The following is an 18,865-nucleotide window of genomic DNA, read 5'->3' on the forward strand; positions in this document are numbered from 1 at the left end:
CTTGTTTGATGACGGCCATGGAAAAGACAGCAATCATATTGCAGAAGAGAGCAACATGTGCAGTTGCTTGCTTTGGGTGAAGCATTCACCGACTAGCTACCACTAACCCCTGGAGCCATGTCAGAGGTGACTCTTGCGTGGCTCGTTGGTCTAGGGGTATGATTCTCGCTTAGGGTGCGAGAGGTCCCGGGTTCAAATCCCGGACGAGCCCTTTTTAGAGCTAAACATACAAATCGTACTAAAAATGCACTATGCCTGACTATTTCTAGTAATACTCGGTGCATTGTTGCGCAACATATTCCTAACCTCAGAAGAAAAATGGATCATCGTGCTTTTTCTGCCTACCTGCTTAGTCTCAGTGTGTCCCAGGTGATGCTTTCCCAAGCTGTACTCGCAGACATTTAGGCATCAGATATTTGTCTGTCGATGCCTGCACAAGTAAATTTTGAATACGTCTAATTGCAAGCATGTTGGATGATATCTCTGAGGTTTTCACACTTGTTCTGCACATTCTGAGCCGCTGCTGATACAGCAGAATAGAAGTAGGGTGAAGCCTTGAGAGGAACTTTGCTTTAACAGTAGCAAGCAGCAAGGTCGTTTCTGTAGTGTAGTGGTCATCATGTTCGCCTAACACGCGAAAGGTCCCCGGTTCGAGACCGGGCAGAAACACTGAGCGTTGGCTGCTTTTATGTGCACACTCTAAAACCTTATTATCTGAATGCAAGTTTAAGAAGAGGTGGTCTTTGAACACAGTGAGCCGTGGGAAACTTTCTTTACCTTTGCAAGACGAAACAAAGTTATCTGCATCCGTCATCTGGGGGTCGTTCTTGTGCCTATTTTTATTTTGTTTAAGCTATGTTGTATTGTTGGGGCCTTTACACCTGTGACATTGCTGTGAAGGTTGTAAGTGGAAACATTGGCAGGTGCAGATAGAAGAGTTAGACCTAAGCCCCCCTCATGAGCCGTCAGGATGGCCGAGTGGTCTAAGGCGCCAGACTCAAGAGAGCTTGATCTTCAGTGTAGCTGAGCCTTCTGGTCTCCTCATGGAGGCGTGGGTTCAAATCCCACTTCTGACAGGTCCCTTTTACACCCGTAAATCTTCCTGTTTTTTGCAGTGCGTTCCCGGCAAACACCACAATCTTTGCAGGAACCTGTAGCATGTGAAGAGAAATCCACCAACAATCAGGCTGGGCCCTCAATCACAATTCCATGGATTTCTGGAAATGACACCTCAGGCACACCTTCCATTAAATTTGCACTCCATCACAGTAACTGCCTTGCTGGGTTTCTAACTAAGCAGTTGATCCCATCATTTGTTGTGAGGCTCTCCTGCCACCTTTTGGGCAGAGAAGGCACTGTCCCTGCAAAAACACAGGCAGACATGTTCAACAGGGCTTCCTGGTTATGTGGGAGGAGCAGAATGCCATTGGTTCCCCCCTTGCAAATTCTAATTTACATAAGGAAGACAGAGAGGTAGCTGGGAGTAGGCACTGCACACGGGCATTGCACTCTCTCTTATGATTTGCAGCCAATTCTAGATTGAGGCAGGAGGAAAGGAGGTGACTCGCCCAACAATGGCTATACTGAGAAGTCAGCCACTCTGGGTCTCCCAGGTGAGTGTTTCAGGCCTGTGAGCCACTCATATAAATCTCGCCTGATCGAGCCTGATCGAGCGCGTTTGAATCCAAATATCAAACCCCTCTTTCTCAGGCGCAGGAAATGGTGGGCCCTTCATTGCTTCTGGTGTGGAAGTCTATGGGGCAAGGGTCCAGGACTTGCAGAGGAGAACAATTGCCAGAAAGTGCTTGCTGTTCTCATCTGTGCCTTTTTTCTGCTCACTGGCTGATAGGAGATTGGCTGCCCCCTTTCTTGCTAGAGTGAAAAAACAACAACTTGAGAGAAAACATGACGTTGTGAGGCTCACTTAGAGGGAGACTAGCCAAATAGCCCTGCTTTTTTTCTGAAAGACGCTTCAGAAATTGTTCAAAATGTCTCCTGGCCACTCAGACTCGTTGGTCTAGGGGTATGATTCTCGCTTCGGGTGCGAGAGGTCCCGGGTTCAAATCCCGGACGAGCCCATGCTGTGGACATTTTCAGGATGCTTGTAATATAGGAGCATTTCTTCTTTTCAATGCTATAAGACGCTGTGTATGTCGAGAAAGTTCCTTACCCTGCACGCTATTTTCCACTTGTGGCGGGATAAAGGAGTGCAGGACTTCTTTGCAACTGCTTTTCTGGGCCAGACAAGCATGGTAGGAACATTACATGCATAGTGTTTTTCTAGTGTAATTTCAGGATATGGTTTCAAAATCGCCTCTTGGAATAAAAGTGGTCCTCATTCCTGTCTTCCAAAGAAATAGAGACCGGGTAAGGAGAGCCCAACTTTGAGCTTCAAGGACATTGGCCCTTAGTCTGTGCATTCCAGCCCAATACATGCCAACAAGATTCCTGAGTTAGTGTCTGTTTCTGTATTGTAGTGGTTATCACGTTCGCCTTACACGCGAAAGGTCCCTGGTTCGAGACCGGGCAGAAACAGCGGTTTGCTGTTTTTAACAGTGTTTGCCTTTACTTGCTGACTTTATAGGAAAGCTGAGATAATAGAGGCTGTCTATCCCTCACCAACCTGACGTAGTGTGCTCCAGGGATCTCAGTGACAGCTCGAAAAGAGAAGTGACGATAGCTTGCGCCATTCGCTTGCTCGCCCTTTGCTCTGAAGGGTGGGCCTACTTCATGAAAGCAAGGAATGAGAGCAGAAATGCTTTTCTTGTCCTCACCGCAAGCAGACACTTAGAAAAAACAAACTGTCTGAAGGACAGAGGCTTTTTAATTTCTTGTTTGATGACGGCCATGGAAAAGACAGCAATCATATTGCAGAAGAGAGCAACATGTGCAGTTGCTTGCTTTGGGTGAAGCATTCACCGACTAGCTGCCACTAACCCCTGGAGCCATGTCAGAGGTGACTCTTGCGTGGCTCGTTGGTCTAGGGGTATGATTCTCGCTTAGGGTGCGAGAGGTCCCGGGTTCAAATCCCGGACGAGCCCTTTTTAGAGCTAAACATACAAATCGTACTAAAAATGCACTATGCCTGACTATTTCTAGTAATACTCGGTGCATTGTTGCGCAACATATTCCTAACCTCAGAAGAAAAATGGATCACCGTGCTTTTTCTGCCTACCTGCTTAGTCTCAGTGTGTCCCAGGTGATGCTTTCCCAAGCTGTACTCGCAGACATTTAGGCATCAGATATTTGTCTGTCGATGCCTGCACAAGTAAATTTTGAATACGTCTAATTGCAAGCATGTTGGATGATATCTCTGAGGTTTTCACACTTGTTCTGCACATTCTGAGCCGCTGCTGATACAGCAGAATAGAAGTAGGGTGAAGCCTTGAGAGGAACTTTGCTTTAACAGTAGCAAGCAGCAAGGTCGTTTCTGTAGTGTAGTGGTCATCACGTTCGCCTAACACGCGAAAGGTCCTCGGTTCGAGACCGGGCAGAAACACTGAGCGTTGGCTGCTTTTATGTGCACACTCTAAAACCTTATTATCTGAATGCAAGTTTAAGAAGAGGTGGTCTTTGAACACAGTGAGCCGTGGGAAACTTTCTTTACCTTTGCAAGACGAAACAAAGTTATCTGCATCCGTCATCTGGGGGTCGTTCTTGTGCCTATTTTTATTTTGTTTAAGCTATGTTGTATTGTTGGGGCCTTTACACCTGTGACATTGCTGTGAAGGTTGTAAGTGGAAACATTGGCAGGTGCAGATAGAAGAGTTAGACCTAAGCCCCCCTCATGAGCCGTCAGGATGGCCGAGTGGTCTAAGGCGCCAGACTCAAGAGAGCTTGATCTTCAGTGTAGCTGAGCCTTCTGGTCTCCTCATGGAGGCGGGGGTTCAAATCCCACTTCTGACAGGTCCCTTTTACACCCGTAAATCTTCCTGTTTTTTGCAGTGCGTTCCCGGCAAACACCACAATCTTTGCAGGAACCTGTAGCATGTGAAGAGAAATCCACCAACAATCAGGCTGGGCCCTCAATCACAATTCCATGGATTTCTGGAAATGACACCTCAGGCACACCTTCCATTAAATTTGCACTCCATCACAGTAACTGCCTTGCTGGGTTTCTAACTAAGCAGTTGATCCCATCATTTGTTGTGAGGCTCTCCTGCCACCTTTTGGGCAGAGAAGGCACTGTCCCTGCAAAAACACAGGCAGACATGTTCAACAGGGCTTCCTGGTTTTGTGGGAGGAGCAGAATGCCATTGGTCCCCCCTTGCAAATTCTAATTTACATAAGGAAGACAGAGAGGTAGCTGGGAGTAGGCACTGCACACGGGCATTGCACTCTCTCTTATGATTTGCAGCCAATTCTAGATTGAGGCAGGAGGAAAGGAGGTGACTCGCCCAACAATGGCTATACTGAGAAGTCAGCCACTCTGGGTCTCCCAGGTGAGTGTTTCAGGCCTGTGAGCCACTCATATAAATCTCGCCTGATCGAGCCTGATCGAGCGCGTTTGAATCCAAATATCAAACCCCTCTTTCTCAGGCGCAGGAAATGGTGGGCCCTTCATTGCTTCTGGTGTGGAAGTCTATGGGGCAAGGGTCCAGGACTTGCAGAGGAGAACAATTGCCAGAAAGTGCTTGCTGTTCTCATCTGTGCCTTTTTTCTGCTCACTGGCTGATAGGAGATTGGCTGCCCCCTTTCTTGCTAGAGTGAAAAAACAACAACTTGAGAGAAAACATGACGTTGTGAGGCTCACTTAGAGGGAGACTAGCCAAATAGCCCTGCTTTTTTTCTGAAAGACGCTTCAGAAATTGTTCAAAATGTCTCCTGGCCACTCAGGCTCGTTGGTCTAGGGGTATGATTCTCGCTTCGGGTGCGAGAGGTCCCGGGTTCAAATCCCGGACGAGCCCATGCTGTGGACATTTTCAGGATGCTTGTAATATAGGAGCATTTCTTCTTTTCAATGCTATAAGACGCTGTGTATGTCGAGAAAGTTCCTTACCCTGCACGCTATTTTCCACTTGTGGCGGGATAAAGGAGTGCAGGACTTCTTTGCAACTGCTTTTCTGGGCCAGACCAGCATGGTAGGAACATTACATGCATAGTGTTTTTCTAGTGTAATTTCAGGATATGGTTTCAAAATCGCCTCTTGGAATAAAAGTGGTCCTCATTCCTGTCTTCCAAAGAAATAGAGACCGGGTAAGGAGAGCCCAACTTTGAGCTTCAAGGACATTGGCCCTTAGTCTGTGCATTCCAGCCCAATACATGCCAACAAGATTCCTGAGTTAGTGTCTGTTTCTGTAGTGTAGTGGTTTTCACGTTCGCCTTACACGCGAAAGGTCCTTGGTTCGAGACCGGGCAGAAACAGCGGTTTGCTGTTTTTAACAGTGTTTGCCTTTACTGGCTGACTTTATAGGAAAGCTGAGATAATAGAGGCTGTCTATCCCTCACCAACCTGACGTAGTGTGCTCCAGGGATCTCAGTGACAGCTCGAAAAGAGAAGTGACGATAGCTTGCGCCATTCGCTTGCTCGCCCTTTGCTCTGAAGGGTGGGCCTACTTTATGAAAGCAAGGAATGAGAGCAGAAATGCTTTTCTTGTCCTCACCGCAAGCAGACACTTAGAGAAAACAAACTGTCTGAAGGACAGAGGCTTTTTAATTTCTTGTTTGATGACGGCCATGGAAAAGACAGCAATCATATTGCAGAAGAGAGCAACATGTGCAGTTGCTTGCTTTGGGTGAAGCATTCACCGACTAGCTGCCACTAACCCCTGGAGCCATGTCAGAGGTGACTCTTGCGTGGCTCGTTGGTCTAGGGGTATGATTCTCGCTTAGGGTGCGAGAGGTCCCGGGTTCAAATCCCAGACGAGCCCTTTTTAGAGCTAAACATACAAATCGTACTAAAAATGCACTATGCCTGACTATTTCTAGTAATACTCGGTGCATTGTTGCGCAACATATTCCTAACCTCAGAAGAAAAATGGATCATCGTGCTTTTTCTGCCTACCTGCTTAGTCTCAGTGTGTCCCAGGTGATGCTTTCCCAAGCTGTACTCGCAGACATTTAGGCATCAGATATTTGTCTGTCGATGCCTGCACAAGTAAATTTTGAATACGTCTAATTGCAAGCATGTTGGATGATATCTCTGAGGTTTTCACACTTGTTCTGCACATTCTGAGCCGCTGCTGATACAGCAGAATAGAAGTAGGGTGAAGCCTTGAGAGGAACTTTGCTTTAACAGTAGCAAGCAGCAAGGTCGTTTCTGTAGTGTAGTGGTCATCACGTTCGCCTAACACGCGAAAGGTCCCCGGTTCGAGACCGGGCAGAAACACTGAGTGTTGGCTGCTTTTATGTGCACACTCTAAAACCTTATTATCTGAATGCAAGTTTAAGAAGAGGTGGTCTTTGAACACAGTGAGCCGTGGGAAACTTTCTTTACCTTTGCAAGACGAAACAAAGTTATCTGCATCCGTCATCTGGGGGTCGTTCTTGTGCCTATTTTTATTTTGTTTAAGCTATGTTGTATTGTTGGGGCCTTTACACCTGTGACATTGCTGTGAAGGTTGTAAGTGGAAACATTGGCAGGTGCAGATAGAAGAGTTAGACCTAAGCCCCCCTCATGAGCCGTCAGGATGGCCGAGTGGTCTAAGGCGCCAGACTCAAGAGAGCTTGATCTTCAGTGTAGCTGAGCCTTCTGGTCTCCTCATGGAGGCGGGGGTTCAAATCCCACTTCTGACAGGTCCCTTTTACACCCGTAAATCTTCCTGTTTTTTGCAGTGCGTTCCCGGCAAACACCACAATCTTTGCAGGAACCTGTAGCATGTGAAGAGAAATCCACCAACAATCAGGCTGGGCACTCAATCACAATTCCATGGATTTCTGGAAATGACACCTCAGGCACACCTTCCATTAAATTTGCACTCCATCACAGTAACTGCCTTGCTGGGTTTCTAACTAAGCAGTTGATCCCATCATTTGTTGTGAGGCTCTCCTGCCACCTTTTGGGCAGAGAAGGCACTGTCCCTGCAAAAACACAGGCAGACATGTTCAACAGGGCTTCCTGGTTATGTGGGAGGAGCAGAATGCCATTGGTTCCCCCCTTGCAAATTCTAATTTACATAAGGAAGACAGAGAGGTAGCTGGGAGTAGGCACTGCACACGGGCATTGCACTCTCTCTTATGATTTGCAGCCAATTCTAGATTGAGGCAGGAGGAAAGGAGGTGACTCGCCCAACAATGGCTATACTGAGAAGTCAGCCACTCTGGGTCTCCCAGGTTAGTGTTTCAGGCCTGTGAGCCACTCATATAAATCTCGCCTGATCGAGCCTGATCGAGCGCTGAGCGAGCGCGTTTGAATCCAAATATCAAACCCCTCTTTCTCAGGCGCAGGAAATGGTGGGCCCTTCATTGCTTCTGGTGTGGAAGTCTATGGGGCAAGGGTCCAGGACTTGCAGAGGAGAACAATTGCCAGAAAGTGCTTGCTGTTCTCATCTGTGCCTTTTTTCTGCTCACTGGCTGATAGGAGATTGGCTGCCCCCTTTCTTGCTAGAGTGAAAAAACAACAACTTGAGAGAAAACATGACGTTGTGAGGCTCACTTAGAGGGAGACTAGCCAAATAGCCCTGCTTTTTTTCTGAAAGACGCTTCAGAAATTGTTCAAAATGTCTCCTGGCCACTCAGGCTCGTTGGTCTAGGGGTATCATTCTCGCTTCGGGTGCGAGAGGTCCCGGGTTCAAATCCCGGACGAGCCCATGCTGTGGACATTTTCAGGATGCTTGTAATATAGGAGCATTTCTTCTTTTCAATGCTATAAGACGCTGTGTATGTCGAGAAAGTTCCTTACCCTGCACGCTATTTTCCACTTGTGGCGGGATAAAGGAGTGCAGGACTTCTTTGCAACTGCTTTTCTGGGCCAGACAAGCATGGTAGGAACATTACATGCATAGTGTTTTTCTAGTGTAATTTCAGGATATGGTTTCAAAATCGCCTCTTGGAATAAAAGTGGTCCTCATTCCTGTCTTCCAAAGAAATAGAGACCGGGTAAGGAGAGCCCAACTTTGAGCTTCAAGGACATTGGCCCTTAGTCTGTGCATTCCAGCCCAATACATGCCAACAAGATTCCTGAGTTAGTGTCTGTTTCTGTAGTGTAGTGGTTATCACGTTCGCCTTACACGCGAAAGGTCCCTGGTTCGAGACCGGGCAGAAACAGCGGTTTGCTGTTTTTAACAGTGTTTGCCTTTACTTGCTGACTTTATAGGAAAGCTGAGATAATAGAGGCTGTCTATCCCTCACCAACCTGACGTAGTGTGCTCCAGGGATCTCAGTGACAGCTCGAAAAGAGAAGTGACGATAGCTTGCGCCATTCGCTTGCTCGCCCTTTGCTCTGAAGGGTGGGCCTACTTCATGAAAGCAAGGAATGAGAGCAGAAATGCTTTTCTTGTCCTCACCGCAAGCAGACACTTAGAAAAAACAAACTGTCTGAAGGACAGAGGCTTTTTAATTTCTTGTTTGATGACGGCCATGGAAAAGACAGCAATCATATTGCAGAAGAGAGCAACATGTGCAGTTGCTTGCTTTGGGTGAAGCATTCACCGACTAGCTGCCACTAACCCCTGGAGCCATGTCAGAGGTGACTCTTGCGTGGCTCGTTGGTCTAGGGGTATGATTCTCGCTTAGGGTGCGAGAGGTCCCGGGTTCAAATCCCGGACGAGCCCTTTTTAGAGCTAAACATACAAATCGTACTAAAAATGCACTATGCCTGACTATTTCTAGTAATACTCGGTGCATTGTTGCGCAACATATTCCTAACCTCAGAAGAAAAATGGATCACCGTGCTTTTTCTGCCTACCTGCTTAGTCTCAGTGTGTCCCAGGTGATGCTTTCCCAAGCTGTACTCGCAGACATTTAGGCATCAGATATTTGTCTGTCGATGCCTGCACAAGTAAATTTTGAATACGTCTAATTGCAAGCATGTTGGATGATATCTCTGAGGTTTTCACACTTGTTCTGCACATTCTGAGCCGCTGCTGATACAGCAGAATAGAAGTAGGGTGAAGCCTTGAGAGGAACTTTGCTTTAACAGTAGCAAGCAGCAAGGTCGTTTCTGTAGTGTAGTGGTCATCACGTTCGCCTAACACGCGAAAGGTCCTCGGTTCGAGACCGGGCAGAAACACTGAGCGTTGGCTGCTTTTATGTGCACACTCTAAAACCTTATTATCTGAATGCAAGTTTAAGAAGAGGTGGTCTTTGAACACAGTGAGCCGTGGGAAACTTTCTTTACCTTTGCAAGACGAAACAAAGTTATCTGCATCCGTCATCTGGGGGTCGTTCTTGTGCCTATTTTTATTTTGTTTAAGCTATGTTGTATTGTTGGGGCCTTTACACCTGTGACATTGCTGTGAAGGTTGTAAGTGGAAACATTGGCAGGTGCAGATAGAAGAGTTAGACCTAAGCCCCCCTCATGAGACGTCAGGATGGCCGAGTGGTCTAAGGCGCCAGACTCAAGAGAGCTTGATCTTCAGTGTAGCTGAGCCTTCTGGTCTCCTCATGGAGGCGTGGGTTCAAATCCCACTTCTGACAGGTCCCTTTTACACCCGTAAATCTTCCTGTTTTTTGCAGTGCGTTCCCGGCAAACACCACAATCTTTGCAGGAACCTGTAGCATGTGAAGAGAAATCCACCAACAATCAGGCTGGGCCCTCAATCACAATTCCATGGATTTCTGGAAATGACACCTCAGGCACACCTTCCATTAAATTTGCACTCCATCACAGTAACTGCCTTGCTGGGTTTCTAACTAAGCAGTTGATCCCATCATTTGTTGTGAGGCTCTCCTGCCACCTTTTGGGCAGAGAAGGCACTGTCCCTGCAAAAACACAGGCAGACATGTTCAACAGGGCTTCCTGGTTTTGTGGGAGGAGCAGAATGCCATTGGTCCCCCCTTGCAAATTCTAATTTACATAAGGAAGACAGAGAGGTAGCTGGGAGTAGGCACTGCACACGGGCATTGCACTCTCTCTTATGATTTGCAGCCAATTCTAGATTGAGGCAGGAGGAAAGGAGGTGACTCGCCCAACAATGGCTATACTGAGAAGTCAGCCACTCTGGGTCTCCCAGGTGAGTGTTTCAGGCCTGTGAGCCACTCATATAAATCTCGCCTGATCGAGCCTGATCGAGCGCGTTTGAATCCAAATATCAAACCCCTCTTTCTCAGGCGCAGGAAATGGTGGGCCCTTCATTGCTTCTGGTGTGGAAGTCTATGGGGCAAGGGTCCAGGACTTGCAGAGGAGAACAATTGCCAGAAAGTGCTTGCTGTTCTCATCTGTGCCTTTTTTCTGCTCACTGGCTGATAGGAGATTGGCTGCCCCCTTTCTTGCTAGAGTGAAAAAACAACAACTTGAGAGAAAACATGACGTTGTGAGGCTCACTTAGAGGGAGACTAGCCAAATAGCCCTGCTTTTTTTCTGAAAGACGCTTCAGAAATTGTTCAAAATGTCTCCTGGCCACTCAGGCTCGTTGGTCTAGGGGTATGATTCTCGCTTCGGGTGCGAGAGGTCCCGGGTTCAAATCCCGGACGAGCCCATGCTGTGGACATTTTCAGGATGCTTGTAATATAGGAGCATTTCTTCTTTTCAATGCTATAAGACGCTGTGTATGTCGAGAAAGTTCCTTACCCTGCACGCTATTTTCCACTTGTGGCGGGATAAAGGAGTGCAGGACTTCTTTGCAACTGCTTTTCTGGGCCAGACAAGCATGGTAGGAACATTACATGCATAGTGTTTTTCTAGTGTAATTTCAGGATATGGTTTCAAAATCGCCTCTTGGAATAAAAGTGGTCCTCATTCCTGTCTTCCAAAGAAATAGAGACCGGGTAAGGAGAGCCCAACTTTGAGCTTCAAGGACATTGGCCCTTAGTCTGTGCATTCCAGCCCAATACATGCCAACAAGATTCCTGAGTTAGTGTCTGTTTCTGTAGTGTAGTGGTTATCACGTTCGCCTTACACGCGAAAGGTCCCTGGTTCGAGACCGGGCAGAAACAGCGGTTTGCTGTTTTTAACAGTGTTTGCCTTTACTTGCTGACTTTATAGGAAAGCTGAGATAATAGAGGCTGTCTATCCCTCACCAACCTGACGTAGTGTGCTCCAGGGATCTCAGTGACAGCTCGAAAAGAGAAGTGACGATAGCTTGCGCCATTCGCTTGCTCGCCCTTTGCTCTGAAGGGTGGGCCTACTTCATGAAAGCAAGGAATGAGAGCAGAAATGCTTTTCTTGTCCTCACCGCAAGCAGACACTTAGAAAAAACAAACTGTCTGAAGGACAGAGGCTTTTTAATTTCTTGTTTGATGACGGCCATGGAAAAGACAGCAATCATATTGCAGAAGAGAGCAACATGTGCAGTTGCTTGCTTTGGGTGAAGCATTCACCGACTAGCTGCCACTAACCCCTGGAGCCATGTCAGAGGTGACTCTTGCGTGGCTCGTTGGTCTAGGGGTATGATTCTCGCTTAGGGTGCGAGAGGTCCCGGGTTCAAATCCCGGACGAGCCCTTTTTAGAGCTAAACATACAAATCGTACTAAAAATGCACTATGCCTGACTATTTCTAGTAATACTCGGTGCATTGTTGCGCAACATATTCCTAACCTCAGAAGAAAAATGGATCACCGTGCTTTTTCTGCCTACCTGCTTAGTCTCAGTGTGTCCCAGGTGATGCTTTCCCAAGCTGTACTCGCAGACATTTAGGCATCAGATATTTGTCTGTCGATGCCTGCACAAGTAAATTTTGAATACGTCTAATTGCAAGCATGTTGGATGATATCTCTGAGGTTTTCACACTTGTTCTGCACATTCTGAGCCGCTGCTGATACAGCAGAATAGAAGTAGGGTGAAGCCTTGAGAGGAACTTTGCTTTAACAGTAGCAAGCAGCAAGGTCGTTTCTGTAGTGTAGTGGTCATCACGTTCGCCTAACACGCGAAAGGTCCTCGGTTCGAGACCGGGCAGAAACACTGAGCGTTGGCTGCTTTTATGTGCACACTCTAAAACCTTATTATCTGAATGCAAGTTTAAGAAGAGGTGGTCTTTGAACACAGTGAGCCGTGGGAAACTTTCTTTACCTTTGCAAGACGAAACAAAGTTATCTGCATCCGTCATCTGGGGGTCGTTCTTGTGCCTATTTTTATTTTGTTTAAGCTATGTTGTATTGTTGGGGCCTTTACACCTGTGACATTGCTGTGAAGGTTGTAAGTGGAAACATTGGCAGGTGCAGATAGAAGAGTTAGACCTAAGCCCCCCTCATGAGACGTCAGGATGGCCGAGTGGTCTAAGGCGCCAGACTCAAGAGAGCTTGATCTTCAGTGTAGCTGAGCCTTCTGGTCTCCTCATGGAGGTGTGGGTTCAAATCCCACTTCTGACAGGTCCCTTTTACACCCGTAAATCTTCCTGTTTTTTGCAGTGCGTTCCCGGCAAACACCACAATCTTTGCAGGAACCTGTAGCATGTGAAGAGAAATCCACCAACAATCAGGCTGGGCCCTCAATCACAATTCCATGGATTTCTGGAAATGACACCTCAGGCACACCTTCCATTAAATTTGCACTCCATCACAGTAACTGCCTTGCTGGGTTTCTAACTAAGCAGTTGATCCCATCATTTGTTGTGAGGCTCTCCTGCCACCTTTTGGGCAGAGAAGGCACTGTCCCTGCAAAAACACAGGCAGACATGTTCAACAGGGCTTCCTGGTTTTGTGGGAGGAGCAGAATGCCATTGGTCCCCCCTTGCAAATTCTAATTTACATAAGGAAGACAGAGAGGTAGCTGGGAGTAGGCACTGCACACGGGCATTGCACTCTCTCTTATGATTTGCAGCCAATTCTAGATTGAGGCAGGAGGAAAGGAGGTGACTCGCCCAACAATGGCTATACTGAGAAGTCAGCCACTCTGGGTCTCCCAGGTGAGTGTTTCAGGCCTGTGAGCCACTCATATAAATCTCGCCTGATCGAGCCTGATCGAGCGCGTTTGAATCCAAATATCAAACCCCTCTTTCTCAGGCGCAGGAAATGGTGGGCCCTTCATTGCTTCTGGTGTGGAAGTCTATGGGGCAAGGGTCCAGGACTTGCAGAGGAGAACAATTGCCAGAAAGTGCTTGCTGTTCTCATCTGTGCCTTTTTTCTGCTCACTGGCTGATAGGAGATTGGCTGCCCCCTTTCTTGCTAGAGTGAAAAAACAACAACTTGAGAGAAAACATGACGTTGTGAGGCTCACTTAGAGGGAGACTAGCCAAATAGCCCTGCTTTTTTTCTGAAAGACGCTTCAGAAATTGTTCAAAATGTCTCCTGGCCACTCAGGCTCGTTGGTCTAGGGGTATGATTCTCGCTTCGGGTGCGAGAGGTCCCGGGTTCAAATCCCGGACGAGCCCATGCTGTGGACATTTTCAGGATGCTTGTAATATAGGAGCATTTCTTCTTTTCAATGCTATAAGACGCTGTGTATGTCGAGAAAGTTCCTTACCCTGCACGCTATTTTCCACTTGTGGCGGGATAAAGGAGTGCAGGACTTCTTTGCAACTGCTTTTCTGGGCCAGACCAGCATGGTAGGAACATTACATGCATAGTGTTTTTCTAGTGTAATTTCAGGATATGGTTTCAAAATCGCCTCTTGGAATAAAAGTGGTCCTCATTCCTGTCTTCCAAAGAAATAGAGACCGGGTAAGGAGAGCCCAACTTTGAGCTTCAAGGACATTGGCCCTTAGTCTGTGCATTCCAGCCCAATACATGCCAACAAGATTCCTGAGTTAGTGTCTGTTTCTGTAGTGTAGTGGTTTTCACGTTCGCCTTACACGCGAAAGGTCCTTGGTTCGAGACCGGGCAGAAACAGCGGTTTGCTGTTTTTAACAGTGTTTGCCTTTACTGGCTGACTTTATAGGAAAGCTGAGATAATAGAGGCTGTCTATCCCTCACCAACCTGACGTAGTGTGCTCCAGGGATCTCAGTGACAGCTCGAAAAGAGAAGTGACGATAGCTTGCGCCATTCGCTTGCTCGCCCTTTGCTCTGAAGGGTGGGCCTACTTTATGAAAGCAAGGAATGAGAGCAGAAATGCTTTTCTTGTCCTCACCGCAAGCAGACACTTAGAGAAAACAAACTGTCTGAAGGACAGAGGCTTTTTAATTTCTTGTTTGATGACGGCCATGGAAAAGACAGCAATCATATTGCAGAAGAGAGCAACATGTGCAGTTGCTTGCTTTGGGTGAAGCATTCACCGACTAGCTGCCACTAACCCCTGGAGCCATGTCAGAGGTGACTCTTGCGTGGCTCGTTGGTCTAGGGGTATGATTCTCGCTTAGGGTGCAAGAGGTCCCGGGTTCAAATCCCAGACGAGCCCTTTTTAGAGCTAAACATACAAATCGTACTAAAAATGCACTATGCCTGACTATTTCTAGTAATACTCGGTGCATTGTTGCGCAACATATTCCTAACCTCAGAAGAAAAATGGATCATCGTGCTTTTTCTGCCTACCTGCTTAGTCTCAGTGTGTCCCAGGTGATGCTTTCCCAAGCTGTACTCGCAGACATTTAGGCATCAGATATTTGTCTGTCGATGCCTGCACAAGTAAATTTTGAATACGTCTAATTGCAAGCATGTTGGATGATATCTCTGAGGTTTTCACACTTGTTCTGCACATTCTGAGCCGCTGCTGATACAGCAGAATAGAAGTAGGGTGAAGCCTTGAGAGGAACTTTGCTTTAACAGTAGCAAGCAGCAAGGTCGTTTCTGTAGTGTAGTGGTCATCACGTTCGCCTAACACGCGAAAGGTCCCCGGTTCGAGACCGGGCAGAAACACTGAGCGTTGGCTGCTTTTATGTGCACACTCTAAAACCTTATTATCTGAATGCAAGTTTAAGAAGAGGTGGTCTTTGAACACAGTGAGCCGTGGGAAACTTTCTTTACCTTTGCAAGACGAAACAAAGTTATCTGCATCCGTCATCTGGGGGTCGTTCTTGTGCCTATTTTTATTTTGTTTAAGCTATGTTGTATTGTTGGGGCCTTTACACCTGTGACATTGCTGTGAAGGTTGTAAGTGGAAACATTGGCAGGTGCAGATAGAAGAGTTAGACCTAAGCCCCCCCTCATGAGCCGTCAGGATGGCCGAGTGGTCTAAGGCGCCAGGCTCAAGAGAGCTTGATCTTCAGTGTAGCTGAGCCTTCTGGTCTCCTCATGGAGGCGTGGGTTCAAATCCCACTTCTGACAGGTCCCTTTTACACCCGTAAATCTTCCTGTTTTTTGCAGTGCGTTCCCGGCAAACACCACAATCTTTGCAGGAACCTGTAGCATGTGAAGAGAAATCCACCAACAATCAGGCTGGGCCCTCAATCACAATTCCATGGATTTCTGGAAATGACACCTCAGGCACACCTTCCATTAAATTTGCACTCCATCACAGTAACTGCCTTGCTGGGTTTCTAACTAAGCAGTTGATCCCATCATTTGTTGTGAGGCTCTCCTGCCACCTTTTGGGCAGAGAAGGCACTGTCCCTGCAAAAACACAGGCAGACATGTTCAACAGGGCTTCCTGGTTATGTGGGAGGAGCAGAATGCCATTGGTTCCCCCTTGCAAATTCTAATTTACATAAGGAAGACAGAGAGGTAGCTGGGAGTAGGCACTGCACACGGGCATTGCACTCTCTCTTATGATTTGCAGCCAATTCTAGATTGAGGCAGGAGGAAAGGAGGTGACTCGCCCAACAATGGCTATACTGAGAAGTCAGCCACTCTGGGTCTCCCAGGTGAGTGTTTCAGGCCTGTGAGCCACTCATATAAATCTCGCCTGATCGAGCCTGATCGAGCGCGTTTGAATCCAAATATCAAACCCCTCTTTCTCAGGCGCAGGAAATGGTGGGCCCTTCATTGCTTCTGGTGTGGAAGTCTATGGGGCAAGGGTCCAGGACTTGCAGAGGAGAACAATTGCCAGAAAGTGCTTGCTGTTCTCATCTGTGCCTTTTTTCTGCTCACTGGCTGATAGGAGATTGGCTGCCCCCTTTCTTGCTAGAGTGAAAAAACAACAACTTGAGAGAAAACATGACGTTGTGAGGCTCACTTAGAGGGAGACTAGCCAAATAGCCCTGCTTTTTTTCTGAAAGACGCTTCAGAAATTGTTCAAAATGTCTCCTGGCCACTCAGGCTCGTTGGTCTAGGGGTATGATTCTCGCTTCGGGTGCGAGAGGTCCCGGGTTCAAATCCCGGACGAGCCCATGCTGTGGACATTTTCAGGATGCTTGTAATATAGGAGCATTTCTTCTTTTCAATGCTATAAGACGCTGTGTATGTCGAGAAAGTTCCTTACCCTGCACGCTATTTTCCACTTGTGGCGGGATAAAGGAGTGCAGGACTTCTTTGCAACTGCTTTTCTGGGCCAGACCAGCATGGTAGGAACATTACATGCATAGTGTTTTTCTAGTGTAATTTCAGGATATGGTTTCAAAATCGCCTCTTGGAATAAAAGTGGTCCTCATTCCTGTCTTCCAAAGAAATAGAGACCGGGTAAGGAGAGCCCAACTTTGAGCTTCAAGGACATTGGCCCTTAGTCTGTGCATTCCAGCCCAATACATGCCAACAAGATTCCTGAGTTAGTGTCTGTTTCTGTAGTGTAGTGGTTTTCACGTTCGCCTTACACGCGAAAGGTCCTTGGTTCGAGACCGGGCAGAAACAGCGGTTTGCTGTTTTTAACAGTGTTTGCCTTTACTGGCTGACTTTATAGGAAAGCTGAGATAATAGAGGCTGTCTATCCCTCACCAACCTGACGTAGTGTGCTCCAGGGATCTCAGTGACAGCTCGAAAAGAGAAGTGACGATAGCTTGCGCCATTCGCTTGCTCGCCCTTTGCTCTGAAGGGTGGGCCTACTTTATGAAAGCAAGGAATGAGAGCAGAAATGCTTTTCTTGTCCTCACCGCAAGCAGACACTTAGAGAAAACAAACTGTCTGAAGGACAGAGGCTTTTTAATTTCTTGTTTGATGACGGCCATGGAAAAGACAGCAATCATATTGCAGAAGAGAGCAACATGTGCAGTTGCTTGCTTTGGGTGAAGCATTCACCGACTAGCTGCCACTAACCCCTGGAGCCATGTCAGAGGTGACTCTTGCGTGGCTCGTTGGTCTAGGGGTATGATTCTCGCTTAGGGTGCAAGAGGTCCCGGGTTCAAATCCCAGACGAGCCCTTTTTAGAGCTAAACATACAAATCGTACTAAAAATGCACTATGCCTGACTATTTCTAGTAATACTCGGTGCATTGTTGCGCAACATATTCCTAACCTCAGAAGAAAAATGGATCATCGTGCTTTTTCTGCCTACCTGCTTAGTCTCAGTGTGTCCCAGGTGATGCTTTCCCAAGCTGTACTCGCAGACATTTAGGCATCAGATATTTGTCTGTCGATGCCTGCACAAGTAAATTTTGAATACGTCTAATTGCAAGCATGTTGGATGATATCTCTGAGGTTTTCACACTTGTTCTGCACATTCTGAGCCGCTGCTGATACAGCAGAATAGAAGTAGGGTGAAGCCTTGAGAGGAACTTTGCTTTAACAGTAGCAAGCAGCAAGGTCGTTTCTGTAGTGTAGTGGTCATCACGTTCGCCTAACACGCGAAAGGTCCCCGGTTCGAGACCGGGCAGAAACACTGAGCGTTGGCTGCTTTTATGTGCACACTCTAAAACCTTATTATCTGAATGCAAGTTTAAGAAGAGGTGGTCTTTGAACACAGTGAGCCGTGGGAAACTTTCTTTACCTTTGCAAGACGAAACAAAGTTATCTGCATCCGTCATCTGGGGGTCGTTCTTGTGCCTATTTTTATTTTGTTTAAGCTATGTTGTATTGTTGGGGCCTTTACACCTGTGACATTGCTGTGAAGGTTGTAAGTGGAAACATTGGCAGGTGCAGATAGAAGAGTTAGACCTAAGCCCCCCCTCATGAGCCGTCAGGATGGCCGAGTGGTCTAAGGCGCCAGGCTCAAGAGAGCTTGATCTTCAGTGTAGCTGAGCCTTCTGGTCTCCTCATGGAGGCGTGGGTTCAAATCCCACTTCTGACAGGTCCCTTTTACACCCGTAAATCTTCCTGTTTTTTGCAGTGCGTTCCCGGCAAACACCACAATCTTTGCAGGAACCTGTAGCATGTGAAGAGAAATCCACCAACAATCAGGCTGGGCCCTCAATCACAATTCCATGGATTTCTGGAAATGACACCTCAGGCACACCTTCCATTAAATTTGCACTCCATCACAGTAACTGCCTTGCTGGGTTTCTAACTAAGCAGTTGATCCCATCATTTGTTGTGAGGCTCTCCTGCCACCTTTTGGGCAGAGAAGGCACTGTCCCTGCAAAAACACAGGCAGACATGTTCAACAGGGCTTCCTGGTTATGTGGGAGGAGCAGAATGCCATTGGTTCCCCCCTTGCAAATTCTAATTTACATAAGGAAGACAGAGAGGTAGCTGGGAGTAGGCACTGCACACGGGCATTGCACTCTCTCTTATGATTTGCAGCCAATTCTAGATTGAGGCAGGAGGAAAGGAGGTGACTCGCCCAACAATGGCTATACTGAGAAGTCAGCCACTCTGGGTCTCCCAGGTTAGTGTTTCAGGCCTGTGAGCCACTCATATAAATCTCGCCTGATCGAGCCTGATCGAGCGCTGAGCGAGCGCGTTTGAATCCAAATATCAAACCCCTCTTTCTCAGGCGCAGGAAATGGTGGGCCCTTCATTGCTTCTGGTGTGGAAGTCTATGGGGCAAGGGTCCAGGACTTGCAGAGGAGAACAATTGCCAGAAAGTGCTTGCTGTTCTCATCTGTGCCTTTTTTCTGCTCACTGGCTGATAGGAGATTGGCTGCCCCC

At 47.3% G+C, this 18,865-nt stretch overlaps 33 non-coding genes across 33 annotated transcripts; all 33 read left to right on the forward strand.

Moving 5' to 3' along the window:
- The first annotated feature begins 139 nt into the window (after positions 1–139).
- Positions 140–211, forward strand: TRNAP-AGG (transfer RNA proline (anticodon AGG)). Its single transcript has one exon. It is a non-coding gene; the product is annotated as a tRNA-Pro (tRNA).
- A 385-nt stretch (positions 212–596) lies between these two features.
- Positions 597–669, forward strand: TRNAV-AAC (transfer RNA valine (anticodon AAC)). The gene has a single exon. It is a non-coding gene; the product is annotated as a tRNA-Val (tRNA).
- A 295-nt stretch (positions 670–964) lies between these two features.
- TRNAL-CAA (transfer RNA leucine (anticodon CAA)) lies at positions 965–1,076 on the forward strand. Its single transcript has 2 exons — positions 965–1,002; positions 1,031–1,076. It is a non-coding gene; the product is annotated as a tRNA-Leu (tRNA).
- Positions 1,077–2,006: 930 nt separating this feature from the next.
- Positions 2,007–2,079, forward strand: TRNAP-CGG (transfer RNA proline (anticodon CGG)). Its single transcript has one exon. It is a non-coding gene; the product is annotated as a tRNA-Pro (tRNA).
- A 383-nt stretch (positions 2,080–2,462) lies between these two features.
- Positions 2,463–2,535, forward strand: TRNAV-UAC (transfer RNA valine (anticodon UAC)). The gene has a single exon. It is a non-coding gene; the product is annotated as a tRNA-Val (tRNA).
- Positions 2,536–2,969: 434 nt separating this feature from the next.
- Positions 2,970–3,041, forward strand: TRNAP-AGG (transfer RNA proline (anticodon AGG)). Its single transcript has one exon. It is a non-coding gene; the product is annotated as a tRNA-Pro (tRNA).
- Positions 3,042–3,426: 385 nt separating this feature from the next.
- Positions 3,427–3,499, forward strand: TRNAV-AAC (transfer RNA valine (anticodon AAC)). Its single transcript has one exon. It is a non-coding gene; the product is annotated as a tRNA-Val (tRNA).
- Positions 3,500–3,794: 295 nt separating this feature from the next.
- On the forward strand, positions 3,795–3,906 carry TRNAL-CAA (transfer RNA leucine (anticodon CAA)). The gene is made up of 2 exons: positions 3,795–3,832; positions 3,861–3,906. It is a non-coding gene; the product is annotated as a tRNA-Leu (tRNA).
- Positions 3,907–4,835: 929 nt separating this feature from the next.
- On the forward strand, positions 4,836–4,907 carry TRNAP-CGG (transfer RNA proline (anticodon CGG)). The gene has a single exon. It is a non-coding gene; the product is annotated as a tRNA-Pro (tRNA).
- Positions 4,908–5,291: 384 nt separating this feature from the next.
- TRNAV-UAC (transfer RNA valine (anticodon UAC)) lies at positions 5,292–5,364 on the forward strand. Its single transcript has one exon. It is a non-coding gene; the product is annotated as a tRNA-Val (tRNA).
- A 434-nt stretch (positions 5,365–5,798) lies between these two features.
- Positions 5,799–5,870, forward strand: TRNAP-AGG (transfer RNA proline (anticodon AGG)). The gene has a single exon. It is a non-coding gene; the product is annotated as a tRNA-Pro (tRNA).
- A 385-nt stretch (positions 5,871–6,255) lies between these two features.
- On the forward strand, positions 6,256–6,328 carry TRNAV-AAC (transfer RNA valine (anticodon AAC)). Its single transcript has one exon. It is a non-coding gene; the product is annotated as a tRNA-Val (tRNA).
- Positions 6,329–6,623: 295 nt separating this feature from the next.
- Positions 6,624–6,735, forward strand: TRNAL-CAA (transfer RNA leucine (anticodon CAA)). The gene is made up of 2 exons: positions 6,624–6,661; positions 6,690–6,735. It is a non-coding gene; the product is annotated as a tRNA-Leu (tRNA).
- A 941-nt stretch (positions 6,736–7,676) lies between these two features.
- TRNAP-CGG (transfer RNA proline (anticodon CGG)) lies at positions 7,677–7,748 on the forward strand. Its single transcript has one exon. It is a non-coding gene; the product is annotated as a tRNA-Pro (tRNA).
- Positions 7,749–8,132: 384 nt separating this feature from the next.
- On the forward strand, positions 8,133–8,205 carry TRNAV-UAC (transfer RNA valine (anticodon UAC)). The gene has a single exon. It is a non-coding gene; the product is annotated as a tRNA-Val (tRNA).
- A 434-nt stretch (positions 8,206–8,639) lies between these two features.
- TRNAP-AGG (transfer RNA proline (anticodon AGG)) lies at positions 8,640–8,711 on the forward strand. The gene has a single exon. It is a non-coding gene; the product is annotated as a tRNA-Pro (tRNA).
- A 385-nt stretch (positions 8,712–9,096) lies between these two features.
- TRNAV-AAC (transfer RNA valine (anticodon AAC)) lies at positions 9,097–9,169 on the forward strand. Its single transcript has one exon. It is a non-coding gene; the product is annotated as a tRNA-Val (tRNA).
- A 295-nt stretch (positions 9,170–9,464) lies between these two features.
- TRNAL-CAA (transfer RNA leucine (anticodon CAA)) lies at positions 9,465–9,576 on the forward strand. Its single transcript has 2 exons — positions 9,465–9,502; positions 9,531–9,576. It is a non-coding gene; the product is annotated as a tRNA-Leu (tRNA).
- A 929-nt stretch (positions 9,577–10,505) lies between these two features.
- On the forward strand, positions 10,506–10,577 carry TRNAP-CGG (transfer RNA proline (anticodon CGG)). The gene has a single exon. It is a non-coding gene; the product is annotated as a tRNA-Pro (tRNA).
- Positions 10,578–10,961: 384 nt separating this feature from the next.
- On the forward strand, positions 10,962–11,034 carry TRNAV-UAC (transfer RNA valine (anticodon UAC)). Its single transcript has one exon. It is a non-coding gene; the product is annotated as a tRNA-Val (tRNA).
- A 434-nt stretch (positions 11,035–11,468) lies between these two features.
- TRNAP-AGG (transfer RNA proline (anticodon AGG)) lies at positions 11,469–11,540 on the forward strand. The gene has a single exon. It is a non-coding gene; the product is annotated as a tRNA-Pro (tRNA).
- A 385-nt stretch (positions 11,541–11,925) lies between these two features.
- Positions 11,926–11,998, forward strand: TRNAV-AAC (transfer RNA valine (anticodon AAC)). Its single transcript has one exon. It is a non-coding gene; the product is annotated as a tRNA-Val (tRNA).
- A 295-nt stretch (positions 11,999–12,293) lies between these two features.
- TRNAL-CAA (transfer RNA leucine (anticodon CAA)) lies at positions 12,294–12,405 on the forward strand. Its single transcript has 2 exons — positions 12,294–12,331; positions 12,360–12,405. It is a non-coding gene; the product is annotated as a tRNA-Leu (tRNA).
- Positions 12,406–13,334: 929 nt separating this feature from the next.
- Positions 13,335–13,406, forward strand: TRNAP-CGG (transfer RNA proline (anticodon CGG)). Its single transcript has one exon. It is a non-coding gene; the product is annotated as a tRNA-Pro (tRNA).
- A 384-nt stretch (positions 13,407–13,790) lies between these two features.
- Positions 13,791–13,863, forward strand: TRNAV-UAC (transfer RNA valine (anticodon UAC)). Its single transcript has one exon. It is a non-coding gene; the product is annotated as a tRNA-Val (tRNA).
- Positions 13,864–14,297: 434 nt separating this feature from the next.
- On the forward strand, positions 14,298–14,369 carry TRNAP-AGG (transfer RNA proline (anticodon AGG)). The gene has a single exon. It is a non-coding gene; the product is annotated as a tRNA-Pro (tRNA).
- Positions 14,370–14,754: 385 nt separating this feature from the next.
- TRNAV-AAC (transfer RNA valine (anticodon AAC)) lies at positions 14,755–14,827 on the forward strand. Its single transcript has one exon. It is a non-coding gene; the product is annotated as a tRNA-Val (tRNA).
- A 296-nt stretch (positions 14,828–15,123) lies between these two features.
- TRNAL-CAA (transfer RNA leucine (anticodon CAA)) lies at positions 15,124–15,235 on the forward strand. Its single transcript has 2 exons — positions 15,124–15,161; positions 15,190–15,235. It is a non-coding gene; the product is annotated as a tRNA-Leu (tRNA).
- A 929-nt stretch (positions 15,236–16,164) lies between these two features.
- On the forward strand, positions 16,165–16,236 carry TRNAP-CGG (transfer RNA proline (anticodon CGG)). Its single transcript has one exon. It is a non-coding gene; the product is annotated as a tRNA-Pro (tRNA).
- A 384-nt stretch (positions 16,237–16,620) lies between these two features.
- Positions 16,621–16,693, forward strand: TRNAV-UAC (transfer RNA valine (anticodon UAC)). Its single transcript has one exon. It is a non-coding gene; the product is annotated as a tRNA-Val (tRNA).
- A 434-nt stretch (positions 16,694–17,127) lies between these two features.
- Positions 17,128–17,199, forward strand: TRNAP-AGG (transfer RNA proline (anticodon AGG)). Its single transcript has one exon. It is a non-coding gene; the product is annotated as a tRNA-Pro (tRNA).
- A 385-nt stretch (positions 17,200–17,584) lies between these two features.
- TRNAV-AAC (transfer RNA valine (anticodon AAC)) lies at positions 17,585–17,657 on the forward strand. The gene has a single exon. It is a non-coding gene; the product is annotated as a tRNA-Val (tRNA).
- Positions 17,658–17,953: 296 nt separating this feature from the next.
- TRNAL-CAA (transfer RNA leucine (anticodon CAA)) lies at positions 17,954–18,065 on the forward strand. Its single transcript has 2 exons — positions 17,954–17,991; positions 18,020–18,065. It is a non-coding gene; the product is annotated as a tRNA-Leu (tRNA).
- Positions 18,066–18,865: the final 800 nt, after the last annotated feature.

This window comes from Lissotriton helveticus, chromosome 10 (genome assembly GCF_964261635.1).
Source record: "Lissotriton helveticus chromosome 10, aLisHel1.1, whole genome shotgun sequence".
Taxonomy (NCBI): domain Eukaryota; kingdom Metazoa; phylum Chordata; class Amphibia; order Caudata; family Salamandridae; genus Lissotriton; species Lissotriton helveticus.